The 14,606-nt window shown below is 37.5% G+C and overlaps 1 pseudogene; it reads right to left on the bottom strand.

Moving 5' to 3' along the window:
• Positions 1 to 1,548: 1,548 nt before the first annotated feature.
• On the bottom strand, positions 1,549 to 2,177 carry LOC123822125 (annotated as a pseudogene).
• Between the last annotated feature and the right edge of the window lie 12,429 nt (positions 2,178 to 14,606).

Genomic DNA, 14,606 nt, shown 5'->3' with positions numbered 1-14,606 from the left:
TTAAACTATATTATCATGTTTTGTTTTATTATACCATCATTGTTTAAGCAATTTCTAAATCTCAATCATTTTGGTTATTGGTTATTGGCTTTTCAGTCAAATATACTTACAAATATCCTTGGATTTTTTTTATTTCTTTTATACTATCTTTTTTGACAAAAACATCAAAAGTAAATTTACCAAGGTAAGAAGAATTTGTTTGGTATTACAGCTTTTTTAGTAGTATATCAGATTGATGGACAGAAAGAAAAAATATAGTGTAAAAGGCATCTGCTTCCAAAAAACCCTCACTACATTGGTGTTGGGGGGGCTCTGACTGCAGGGCTGCCACCCCCACCCGCCGCCACGGATGAGAACAAGTCTGCCAAGACATGATCTGCTTGGGGAAGAAAGGTGACTGATCTCTCAAAGGAGAAGGACCAGGAGCCTGTTCCTCAATGGGCTTTCATTGGGTTCATCTGCACAGGAATACAGGTAAAGCTCATTAATCACTGTCAGGCAGTAAGGATCAAATAGCAGATAACAAAGAATGCTGAGGGCTTATTTTGAGTCAGGGTCAGATAGCTAAAGAGCTGTAAAACTTTGAGGAACAAACTTACTTCTTGCTTCGACCCTTATCATTTAATTGAGAACATTCTAAACAAAGAAGATTTCACAGGATTTTCCATATTCTTTCTTAGGCCTGATTGCCCTGGAGAACCCACCCTTTCCAGCACAGAGCTGCACCACCCTTCGTCATTGTTTCAGGCTTAGGTGGAGCAAGGGAAGTAAGACAGCCAAGAGATTAGGAGACTTCTTGAAGACAGAATGAGGTCTTGGGCTTTGTCAAAACCGAGGGGTAAGGGTCCATCACCCCCTTTTGCTGTACCCCCCAAAGTCTTTCCTTGGGGGCCTCCCACGTGATCGTGCCTGTCTTAGATTGTTCCCGCCTTGGCAAATCTTACCCGTCATTGGCTAACTGACCAAGCATTGGGGGCCAGTTATAGATGAAGTAAAAGGAGCAGAAGCAGTGCTCCTGCCAGGGAGATAAGCTTTTGTGCCCTTAGTAGTTTACGTTCAAGGTCGGTCCCTCAGCCTTACCCATGGTTGGGGGGTGGGGGGGACAGTTACAGCTTCTGAAACCAGGCAGGGCAGTTCCCAACACATTGGATTTATTATTCAACTTCCTAATTGTTTGTGTTTGTACCTCTCTTTTCTTTAGATACCTGGAATACAATTTTATTCTGATTCTAAATGAAAAGAAATGGGAATGACAGGAACAAGCAAGGTTTCACTGCTGGACATTGAGATGTGACTGTAGCATGATATTCCAAACTCACTAAGGAACAACTGGGTTCCAACACAGCTAAATATGGAAGTCCAAAAAAATGAAGGTATTTTTTAACTGCTGTATTTATTCCAAAGCCCATTCATCTCCCTCATCATCCCAAAGATCAAACACATGTTCTGCTTAGCTATTTAATAAAGTGGTAAAATGCTGCAAAATGACATCAAGAGATAGTTGCCTACAAAACTCAACTTCTGATGCTGGACTTCAGCTTCCCTTTCTCACAGATCATCACCGTCATCTAGGAGAACGGTGGTCTGAGCAACCTCTAGGTCATGCTCATATTTCCTGCCAGAGCTGGGCCGTGACAACCTCAGGTGGGGCACAGCAGGCATGTCAACCAACTCTAAGTTAGGGTCTCCTGTTAGTTTTCTGGAAAGCCAGAGGAAGGGCTCTTCAAAGTTGCAGTTACTTTTGCAGAAATGTCATAGTACTGATGATTCTTCTTTCAGAGGAAGACAACGATTTGGCCTTAACTTTCCTGTCCTTAATATCCACTTTGCTGCCATGCAACACGATGGGGATGTTTTCACACATTCGTTCCAGATCTCTAGGCCAGTTAGACACGTTCTTACAAGTAACTCTTGAAGTTACATCAAGCACTATAAGGGGCTTGACTGGCAATCTCTCAGTCCACCAACTTTCTCCTGACCAGCTGTATCCCATACATTGAACTTAACAGATCCTCCATTAGTGTCAAACATAAGGGGGTGGACCTCAACAGCCAAGGTAGCTATATATGTCTCAAAGTCACCAGTCAGATGACATTTCATGAATGTAGTTTTCCAGCCCTACTGTCACCAACCAATACAACTATGAACTGAACTTGGGGTTCTCCTTGGGCAGCCATTGTGATGTTACTTCTAGAAGCATCCCCTGGTGTATCTGACTGAGAGCTCTACGATTGGTCTTCTTAAATCATCGGCAATGCTGAAGTTTTTCTAATGGTTAAATATGCATCAAGCACTTAATATATTGCCAAAAATTCACTAGGTCTCATAAACAGGCATCATTGTCCACAGGCAGCACCATGGAAGCTTAAGAGCATGGAGTCTGAAAGCCAGATTCCCATCTGTAATGAGCTTTTGAGGCAGGCTGCCCAGACAGTTATAATTTCTTAGCAAATTAAATATGAGTTATTCAGCTATGAATTCATCTCTGTACTCTTTGGTGGGGGGGGCATAGATTGTTACTACTCTCCAATACTTTTCAAATACATTAAGCAAACTAATAATTTGTTATTCCCTAAGCATCCTTGAAGACTTCCAACAATTACACTCTAATGTATCGTGTTTATTTCATGTTCTCTCTTTTTCATTACCAGTAGAAAAAATACCAGTTCTTTAATATTCATCTCACATGTCCCCTTCATTTTATTTTTCCCAACCAAATGGGAATATTCTGTAATCTGAAATTCTCCTGTGCTTTATTTTTTATTCTGTTAGGGTTTTTAAAATAGTCTACCTTTTATTATAGGTAATCCTCTTGTTGATGGTACATTAAGGGAGCCTAGCATTCAGCTTAGTACTTAGGACAGACTTGATTTTTTTTTTTCTGAAATAAACAAGGAGTTGACTGATCAATGTTTTCAAACCAAAGTCTCATCTCATCTAAATCTAGAAGATTTCTTAATACTTTTAAATAATATCTTTAAATTGATAATTGAGCAATTTCATGATCAAAGCCTTTGAGTGGCTACACTTTTTTTTCTCAATCTTTGTCTTGTTTTTGTTTGGTAGACATTTAACTTTCATAATTTCCTAGGCTGTACCTCAGTGTATTTGACCCCAAGACCTTGAGCTAATCCTAACAGAAGTAAGAAATTTCTCAGCAGCTTCATATCACTGTCTGGAAGGACTTAGAATTGCCTGTATAGATAACCTTTTATCTTCTTCTAGAATGCGAATTGAAATATGTTAGAAATCCCTACTTTGTCCTCAATTCCTTTCAACCTCTCTATATGCTACAATTCTTAGTCTCTCTCTGAGCTTCATTTTGGATAAGTTCTTCACATGTTTCATCCAGTTCACTAATCCTTCCTTCAGCTTTGTGTAATATGCTGTTCACCCAGCCATTGAGTTTTGAATTTCAAGGACTATATTGTTTATTCATTCATAAGCCTTTATTTGGTTCTCTTTCAAATCTGCTTGTATTTTTTTCTTGTCTATTGCTTATGTTTTTAAGTGTCTTTTTTATATTTTTAAGCATATTAGCCATGTAATTTCATATTCCGTACCTGATGATCCTAATAGCTAAAGTCTTTGTGGATTTGATTAAACTTTCTAGTTTTCACTCCAGGTTCCTATTTACACTTCCTTTATATCTTATATATGTTGTGATTTTTTATTGTAAGTTTGGATTGTAAATTCTTTCAAGCCTGGTTTGAAGTTATATTCTTTAAAAAAGACATAGGCTTGTTTCTATGTCCCCAGGGGGCACTATTAACATGGAACAATTTAAATTAAATTGCCCTACTTAATGTTTTATACTTTATATGTAGGGTTGTCAAATAAAATACAGGACACCAGTTAAATTTTAGATTAAAAAAATGAATAATTTTAGTGCAATATTTAGGGCATATACTACAAGATTATTCAAGTTCAACAGGACATTCTCTATTTTTATTTGCTGAATCTGGCAACCTTATACATATCTTGAATTGGGCTTCAAATCCATATAAGCATTTGCTTGAGGTTGTAAAGACTTGGGGAATTTTTTTCTCCATTCTCCCAGAGGAAAGGTAACTTTGCAACATCGTCTTTTCTAAGGTAGATCTTTAAGGTAAATTTATTTCTTATTCACTCTTATACTGAAAGTGTTCTCATTAGAATTCCAAATCTATGCAATGAATTTCCATAAATATTTGGCTTTATCTTCTATCCTCTGCATACCATATATATTTCAAAATATAAACTTAAGGTCCCTTTGCTTGTCCCTTAGGGTAAAAACCAACTCTACAGATTACTTACCTTTGTTGATGTAAGAAATGTCCAAACCTGTAGAGATTTTTTTGTGAGAGTTTATCTGGACCAAACTGATGATGACTGTCAGGGAGCAAGATCTCAAATGTTCCTGAAAATAAGTTTTGCAGTTTCTGTTTGCATTTGAAATTAAGGAAGATTACATGAGGGTGAGAGAGAGAAAGCAAGGTGGAGGTGGCTACATGAGGAGGGGTCTGAAAGGGAGGATTTCAAAGGTGTCTTAACCTAGATGCACAGAAACAAAGGACAGAGCTCACTTAGGCAAGACAGACCTTTTACTAAAGAAGTTACATGCCTGAGGGATGACTACCCGCATGACCTGCTCAGTTAGGAATTCGTGATCAGATCACCCTGTGAGGTTACTTTCCCTAAGACACCTTATTTGGCCCAGGCCTTTCAGGAGTCTTTTCCTTTTTCTTTGTTGTTGTTTTTACAGATAACTTACATTTTTGCTGCTCCATGAAGCATTTAAAAATGTTTTTACATAGTTTGTCCAGTATCTCCAGCAGTTTTTGGCAGCAGGAGATCAGAGAAAATGGGTTGTGAGACGGAGTCATTCTGAATATATAAAATGGTATTCTATCAAAAGCAGATACCATTCAATCTTTTGCTCCTGCTAATTCTGAAATCTGGTATTCTTGGTGGTGACTCCTCAAAGTTTTAACATTTCTTACTAGTTCATGGGTCTAGTTCCCAGTAGTTCATATCATTTGACTTTTCTTTCATACTCTGCAGAGACTGGTTATCTGTCTAGTGACAGAGTGTGGCACTTTGCTCTGAGCTGTATTTAATGACTTGGGCCCACTATCACATCTATTTCCTCCCAGTGTTCTTTTGCTGAGGCTACGATCTACCTCCCAATGCCCTAATCTCTTGAGGAGTTTTATAGAATATACCACAATTTAATGCTGCCTCCACCACCACCCTAACTTGTCTTCTGAGTTAGTCCAAAAGAATCCCATTCTTACTGATCTGTCCTATCTGCAGTTTCTGAAACTACACCTGAGATTCCTTATGGGATTAGCCTTAGATTTGTTTTCTAGTTGCCTTTAGGAAGAAGAATAGTTCTCAGAGCAGGGTTCAATTCTCCCGGACACCTCTGTCTTCATGGGGGAGTGGCCAGCAGCTTGTTTCTCCTGCCAACATCAGAATTTTGGCTTGTCTTTCTTCTAGACCCGTCCAGCACTGACATTTAGTACCACTGGTGTCCTGGAGCTGGCTCATACCAGGCTGTGAAAGCCAATTGTTAAACTTCAGGAATTTTGAGAGCTGATGATTAAACCCCACTATTACAAAAATTAAATTATAGAAACTTATAATTAAATAACATATTTAAAACAATGATAAGTATGAAGCTCTTAGAAGAGAAGAAAACATAGGAGTCAATCTTTGTGCATTGGGCTAGGCAAGGGTTTTTTAAATATGACACTATAAGAACAAGTAACAAAAGGAAAAAAGTAAATAAACTGTACCTAAATATTAAAGTTTCATGCCTCAAATGACATTATTAAGAAAGCAAAAATGCAACCCACACAATAGGACAAAATATTTGCAAACCATGTATTTGGTTAGGAAATTGTATCCAGAATACATTAAAAAATACTCCTATAACTCAGGAATAAAAAATAATAATGGATTAATCCAGTTATCTAGTTAAAAGACAGATAAATGATTTGAATGGACACTCCACCAAAGAACACATACAAAAAGCCAATAAGTGCATGGAAAGGTCCTCAACATCATTAGTCATTAAAGAAATCCCAATCAAAACCAGATACAACTTCATGCTCACTAGGGTGGTGTGGCTATAATCAAAAGGACAGGCTATAACAAATATTGCTGAAGCTATGGAGAAATTAGAAATGTCAGAATAGGCATATACATAGAGAGAGAGGAAGTGTTTGCCAAAACTGAGCAACCTGTGGATGGTGGGGGTGTGGGGGTCCTGAGAGTGAATTGACTGTTAACGATTACAGGGGATTTTTTTTGAATGATGAAAATGTTCTAAAGTTAGATTGTGGGTTATGTTTGCACAGATCTATAAATATACTGAAAAACTATTGAATTGTACACTTTAAATAGGTAAATCTTATGGTAGTTGAATTATATCTCAATAGGCTGTTAATAAAAAATGTAAGATACTCAAAACGGCAGTCTCTAATTCTCTTACAACATTTTACTATTATCTGTCTCTTGAGGTCATTTACTGAGAGACGGTACCCAAGTGCCTCCCAAATATAGGATCAAATTGTGTGCAGTATTAAAACAGCAAGGACTATTTATCTCAACAAATAACTTGTTTATTTCTTTATATCAGTTAGCCAGATGGCAGTGAGTGATAATACTCTGTACTAATCCCTTAGGAAGACTAGTTTGCTTGAGGTTTAGACACAGACAATAATGATCTGTCCCATTATAAGAAATATAACAATACCATAAAGGGCTTTGTGACAAATAAAATGATTGGAATATGGTCTACAAAGATACTCAGTCATTCTGGGGCCTTCCATCAATAAACACTTATTGAGTATTATAGAAAATGCAAAAATGAATTAGATCCTGCATGCAGTCAAGGCTCAATTAAGAAAGTAGAAACCAGTTTAAATATTTAAAGCTAAAAAGTATTTAATACACAGAAGCAGGTACAGTACTTAAAAACTTCTGAAAGGGTTTAAGTAGTGAAAGTTAGGGGAGTTGCCACCAGCTTTCAAATTCACTAAAAATGAACCTGAAACTTCTTGTTTTCATGCAGAAGTCAGGAAGATGTGAAGAGATGAAATCAATAATCATGGTCACCCTGCAGCCCTGGGGTGAAAGGCTGGCCTGGAATACAGAAATTGCTGCGCACGTTCACATCTTAAATTCACTTGTCCACCACCACTGCTGCCCCATTGACTTGTATCTCTCTTCTGCCTGCTAATTCATGCATATGTACATCTCACTGGCAAAATCTAAACTGTATTTGGAACCCTCTGGCACAACACCATGGAAAAATGTGGTTGTCATTTGTCCATGAAAGCAAGAGTATGAAAGGGAATGGAAACAGTGCTAAGAACCAACAAATAATATGTAACTCATTACTCTCAAGGGTAGTAAGGTAATTTCTGAGACTTATATAGTATGAGTTAAGGATTATTCCTTAGTGGCAGGGGATGCAAGGTGCAGAAATTTAATCTTTCCCTCAGATAACTTGACATGTCTTGAATATTGGACTCTAGGCACTTTACCAAGTTGGCAGGCCTGAAGTTTGTTGGAAGTTGATCTCCCACACTCTGGCACATATCTTAAGAAGCATAAAGAATACTCATGAACTCTTTTAACTTGGTCCAATCATCATTATGTCACTAGCTTGTGACATAATGGGCCAGTGTGAAGTCCTGTGGGATGGCAAGACTATCAAATTTTATTTGGACTACATTATTACAGAGAGCTAGAGGGTTTTTTTTTAAGATTTTATTTATTTTTATTTTTAGAGAGGGAAGGGAGGGGGAGAGAGAGAGAGAGAGAGAGAGAGAGAGAGAGAGAGAGAGAGAGAGAGAGAGAGAGAGAGAGAAACATCAATGTGCGGTTGCTAGGGGTTATGGCCTGCAACCCAGGCATGCACCCTGACTGGGAATCGAACCTGCAACACTTTGGTTTGCAGCCCGCACTCAATCCACTGAGCTACACCAGCCAGGGCTAGAGCTAGAGTTTTGATATAGCCCCAGGACAGAATTTATGTACCGCTTACTTTCTGGGTAAAAGTAAGCTGTTTCTGGTGGTCTTTACTTATTACTATGGGACAGGAGGCAAAATACTAGAGTTTGTAGGCTGGCCACTTGTTTTGGAAATATGGGTTTTTTTTGAGGGGGGGATCACAGATGTGGCCATTCACTTACTTGTCTTCTATGGCTGCTTTCACATTACAACCACAAACTGAGTACTTTGGAACAAAGACCTTACTGACTTTCCAAAGTATTGCCCTCAAACTAAAGATAGAGAAATAAAAGTTTTAAATTTATTTCTAAAAAAAAAACTATGGTTCGTTTATGAATGTAGATACCAAAATGTATTTATAACAGTTAAAACCAAATACTTTTCTCTGAGATTTGAAACAATCAATACTTATTTAAGGGAAATTATCCTTCTCAGTCTTCTTTTTTAGTATAAAATACCAGAACTATCTATGCGGCTCTCTTAACCTCTGATTTAAAAAAAAACAACAACCTATTCAGAAAAATTGATGTGTATTTTTTGTGCTGTTGGGCAAAGTAATTTGCAGTATTTGATCGACAATTCACTATTACTTGTAATGAAGCACAATAAAAAAAAATAAACTCTTTGTTTGCCTGTTCAGAAAAAGCTCCAATGCAAATTTCAGCACAAGTCAGGACCCTCATTTGGAATTCATTAGAAATCACTTGCTCAAGTGCCATTGACCTGAATGAAGACATTGGCCTGTAGAATAGACCCAGAGACCTATGTTGATCAAGCAGAGTAAACACTCTCTCTTGCTCAAAATCTCATGGTAGGCAGGGAGAACACAATGGCAAATATTGATTCTCTGGCCTTTTAATTTATATTGCCACTTGCAGAAGTTTTTCTTATGTTTTTGAATTCTCATTTTCCCATAATAATTTGCAATATTATAGTGCTTCATAGGATTAGTGTTTTCAAAAACATCTTATTTGATCAGCCCAGAAAGTATTTTCTTCTCACATTTCTTAGATAAGGAAACTGAAGCAGAGAAAGTCAGTAAACACCTTGCTTCACAGAGAAAAGGACCAAAGGGAACATTCACCAAGCACCCACTATATGGTAGGCACTATCTTAAGCCAGAACTAGAACTCATACCTTGATTTGTAGACTCCAAGCCCAACATTTTTGCTATCGTGATTTATTAATCCCCATCATGGTGAGTACTAGGGATGGTACTGTTGGTGGTAGCCTTTAAACAAATAAAAATGTAACAAGCACTGTCTCCAAACTGAGAATCAGATGACATGAGAAGAAAAGAAACACAACTATAAAACTTGAAGGTAAATGTTGTTTATAAAGCTATTGAATGAATGGCATTAAGATACGCTTATACAAGAACACAGAGAATTAAGCTGAAGAGCAGGAAGTACTATTTAAGAATTTAGTTGTGACATTCTGAAATATCGAACCACAGGAAGTTGTATAGTGTCTATGGATTATTATTATTAAAGAGCAAACTTACCTTTTGGGAATGTTTCGAATATAGTCCTGCTTAAAATCAGCAGCTATAGGAAATGTTTTCCTTCTAGTTCTGTTAGTTTATGATACTATCTCTAGTAACAGGGTGTTCCCCCCACCACACACACACATTAACATCCTGTAAATCTGTTGGGAATGAGTCTGTAACATCAGATACGGATATGCTTCCTAAAGCATGTGTGATCGAGCTCTGTGCAAAGCAGAAGCAGGAATAGGTATCTTTGGCTTCTTGCTGAGGCTACATACTGTCAGATTCACCAGAGCTTTTCACTTACTAATTTATCCAATAAACAGATTTATTATATCCAACCTATGTATAAGATTTGTGAAGAATATAAAAACAAATTAGTAAAACCTTTTTTTACCTGGTAGATCTTAAGTGACTTAGTAAAAAAACAATGCTAGTGACACATAGGAATTATTATCTTCATTAGAAAAGAACCTTTGCACCCCCATGTTCATAGCAGCACAATTTACAATAGCTAGGTGCTGGAAGCAACCTAGATGCCCATCAGTAAATGAATGGATCAAAAAACTATGGTACATTTACACAATGAAATTCTATGCAGCAGAAAGAAAGAAGGAGCTCCTACCCTTTGCAACAGCATGGATGGAGCTGGAAAGCATTATGCAAAGCGAAACAAGCCAGGCAGTGAAAGACAAATACCACATGATATCACCTTTAACAGGAACCTAAACAACAAAACAAAGAAACAAGCAAAATATAACCAAAGACACTGAAATGGAGGACAGACTGACAGTGACCAGAAGAGAGAGAAGAGGGAATTTCACGGGGGAATGGGTAGGGTTTACAGGAAAAAATTTAAAGGACACATGGACAAAAACTAGGGGTGGGTGGGAATGGGAGGGAAGTAGGGAGGAATGGGTAGGTGGGCTGGAATGGGAGTAAAAGGGAGAAAACTATACTTGAACAATGATTAAAATAAAATTAAAAAAAAAGAAAGGCTAGATAAGACACAAAGGAAAGCAAGCAAGCATCCTTTTGCCATCTAAGACAGAGCTCACCAAATGTTTTCTGTAAACAGCCAGATTGTAAATATTTTAGGTTTTTCAGGGCCATATGCTCTTTGTTGGAGCTACTTAACTCTCTATCGTATTGCAAAAGCATCCATGGATAATACATAAATGAATGCATGTGGCTGCCTTCAGTACAATTGTATTTATGGACACTGAAATTTGAATTTCAAATCATTTTTATGTGTCACAAAATATTATTCTTTTGATTGTTAAAACTCATTTAAAATGTTTAAAAATATTTACAGACCATACAAAAAACAGGTGGTGGATCACTGTTTGTCAATTCTTGATTAATGAAATTACCATCTACGAGAGAAAATATAATTGTACATGGCCATGAAGTATTCAGACAAGATAATAAAATATTAAAATAAATATAAAACTAAATGGTAAATATTAAAATATCTGCACACCAAGAGTTAGAAAGATGATAAAGTGTTAAATGGATGGATCAGACCTAGCGCTCCTTAGATGAGTAATTTCAACAATTGATGGAAAAGGAATATAAGTGACTGCATACTAAAAGATGAAAAACAAAGATTTAATATCTTCAGATTTGTCACAGTTTTTAGCCTTACGTTGTCTGGAGGTTGAATTGCTTCCCATACGGCTCTCTGTACTTGGCTCCTGCTTTTGTTTTCTGTTTCTTAAATAACTGACTTGGTGGATTAGTCAGGGTTCTTTGGAAAAACAGAACAAATAGGACGGATATATATAAAATATGTATATGAGATTTATATATACATACATAATATGTATATGATATTTTTGATGAGGAATTAACTGATGCAATTACAGAGGCTGAGAAGTCCCATGATCTGCAGTTAGCAAGCCGGAGACTCAGGGGAGCTAATGGCATAGATTCAGTCCACGTTCTAAGATTGGAGTGCCAGTGATAGACGTCTCAGGCTGAGAGCCAGAGAAGACCAGGGTCTCAGCTCAACAATCAGGCAGTAAAAGCAAATTCTTCTTTCCTTTGCCTTTCTATTTAAGCCCTTAATGGAACTGTGTAATGCCCACCTGCACTGGAGGGTGGGTGGGGTGCAATCTGCTTTTTTCAGTCTTCCAATTCAAATACTAATCTCTTCTAAGAACACGCCCATGAACAACTCAGAAATGCTTAACCAAATATCTGGCCATCCTATGGCCCTGTCAAGTTGACACAAAAAATTAACCATCATATCAGTATTTCCAAAATTATGTGTCATTTGTGGATAGTATGATAGAAAGTAAGTAAGTGGTATATTGTGAGAAAACCTACCAGGTCTCTTAATAAAATCAAATTCTAGCCATCCAAGGGTTAGAATGGGAGGAGGATCTTCAAGTTCAGACTGTGACTGGACCTTGGGGTGGGAGCTGGAACTCACAGACCTGACTAGAGTCTCCAGAAATTCCCTGCACTGAACATCTCTTGATTCCTGCCTCACATTCTTTTGTTCATTTTCTGTTTCCTCTGTCTGCTATAACAAATGGTCTCCCAGTAAACATCTAACAGGGTCTTGCCTGAATTGCATTGTTTAACTCCCACTTTCTACTCAGAGGCTTCCCAGTTAGCACGGGGTAGGATTTCTGCCAGGACTTACCTGGCATTCAAGGAAGTGCATACTAGAAGCGTGAAGAAATTAATGCCCCAATGGGATGGCCTCGGCTGGTGTGGGACAGTAGCCAATGTGTAAAATGCTCCTCTCTTCCTTCCCTTAATGGGCAGCTCTGAGAATCCTTGGAAGGTCTTGGCAAGATAACGTGCTTTTATTGGCTTTCTCTCTTTTCTTATTTTACTCAGGCTCTGCTTTGAACGTGAGTAGGGTACTCAGAGTGTTTTATTCTGCTTGGGCTACAATAACAAAATATCATAAACTGAGTGGTTTAAACAACAGAATTTATTTTCTCACAGTTCTGAAGTCCCAGATCAAAATGTGGTAGCGTCAGTGGCTGGTGTGAGCTCTCTTCCTGGCTTGTAGAGAACCACCTTCTTGCCGTGTCCTCACATGGCCTTTCCTGAGTATGTGTACAGAGAGGGCATTAATGCTTTCCCACGAGGGTCCCATCCTCATAACCTCATGTAACCCTACGAATCTCCCAAAGGCCCAAAGGTTGGGGATGAGGGCTTCAGTATATGAATTTCAGGAAGATACAAGTATTCAGTCTGTAACACAGGTAACACATTTGCATTCCCCTTGGGGAATCAGTCTCATTTTTGCTGGCACAACTATCCTGGCTTCAGAGGCCACTACTCATCATCAACTGCTATGGTCCAAAGCCTGGTATTGGTAGTCATAACCAGTGAAATGATTCCCTTTATTGACAATTTTGTAGGATCTGAGTGATATTATTGTAGAGGACATGGCTGTAAAACGAGATTCCCTCTTAGTTCTCTGAGGGCTCCAGTGGGAACCTAATTTAGACTTGCAGCTCTGATGATTGAAACCAGATTGCCCTAGATCAGGGGTCTTCAACCCTGGATGCACAAGAGAATCACAGGAGCAGTGGGGGTTGGGTGGAGAGGGGATGGAATGATTAAAATACCAATGCCTTAACCCATCTCCAGATCTTAATTTGGTTATTTTGGTGCAGGGATTGAAGTTTCAGTATTTTTTAATTCTAATGTGCAGCCTCAGAGGTACAGGCTAAGGCCCTATGTGAGCCTTTGCAAAATTACGTGCTGCCCATTGTAAGTTTGTCTTTTGGTAAACAGAGACTCATAAAAGTGACTTACTGTCCTGACTGGTATGATTCAGTTGGTTGGGCCTCCTCCCATAAAGCAAAATGTCTCGGGTTTGATTCCTAGTCAGGGCACATGCCTGGGTTGCGGATTCAGTTCCTGGTTGGGATGCATACAAGAGGCAACTTATCAATGTTTCTCTCTTACACTGATGTTCCTCTCCCTCTCCCTCCCTTCTCCTCTCTCTAAAAATAAATACATAAAATATTTTTTAAAAAGTGACTTACTAAATAATCTTGACAAAAGTTTTAATGTGGGGCTGTATTTCCCAGTAGGCCAAGCAGCAGTTAATTTGAAAAGCTCTTTGAACCACTCAGAAGGTAATAAATACCATCATATTTTAAAACAAAACATTGTATACCAATGTTCATAACATTTTTCGTAATAGCCAAAATGTGGAAATGAGCCAAATGTCTCTCAACAGATGAATAAATAAACAAATTGCGTTATATACATGCAATAGAATATTATTCAGCCTTGAAAAACAATATAATCCTTACACAGCTACAATTTGGATGAAGCTTGAAAACATTATGCTAAGTGAAAGACACCAGTCACAAAAGACTACATATGTATGATTCTACTTCTAGGAGGTACCTAAGATGAGCAAATTCATATAGACAGAAAGTAGATTAGAGGTTATTAGGAACTCGTGAGGGGAGGGGTGGGAAATGGGGAGTTGGTACTTAATGGATACAATGTTAAGGATGATAGAAAAGTTCTAGAAATTGATGATGGTGATGCTTTCACAACATTGTGAATATAATTAATGCCACTAAATTTTGCACTTCAAAACAGTTAAAATGGTCAGCTTTATGTCATGTATATCATAATAAAATAACAAAAAATAAAATCTCCTTTTTATAGGTGTGATGATTCTGGAAGAAGATTTAAGCTTTTCTGTAGATTGGCAACAGAGAAAGAGAAATCCCATTCAACAAAGGCTTTTGGAATGCATCAACAGCCTAAAGTCACTATGAAGTGATGCCTTTACTGGATTTTTTTTTAGTTTTTTGAATATTGGTAAGCATGTTCAAGTCTTTAAAAGGAAAATTAATGCTTTCTCTGTTTGGAATTTATTTTTCTGAAAATTTTGAAATCAAAATTAATGCTTGAAAATAAAATAAAGATGATATCATCAACTTAATTTGATATCATTATTATAGATTTTTTAGATATAAAAATAGTTGTTTTCAAAGATTATCAACCTATGGTTAACATAATGCTGGAGTAGGTGCTTTATTTTTTTTTTCCAGATTTTATTTATTTATTTATTTATTTATTTAGAGAGGGAAGGGAAGGAGATAGAAAGAGAGAGAGA

The sequence above is a fragment of the Phyllostomus hastatus genome, unplaced genomic scaffold (genome assembly GCF_019186645.2).
Source record: "Phyllostomus hastatus isolate PE091 unplaced genomic scaffold, TTU_PhHast_1.1 phas_contig_40, whole genome shotgun sequence".
In the NCBI taxonomy this organism is placed as follows: Eukaryota; Metazoa; Chordata; class Mammalia; order Chiroptera; family Phyllostomidae; genus Phyllostomus; species Phyllostomus hastatus.
This window is presented reverse-complemented; position numbering and strand designations above follow the sequence as displayed.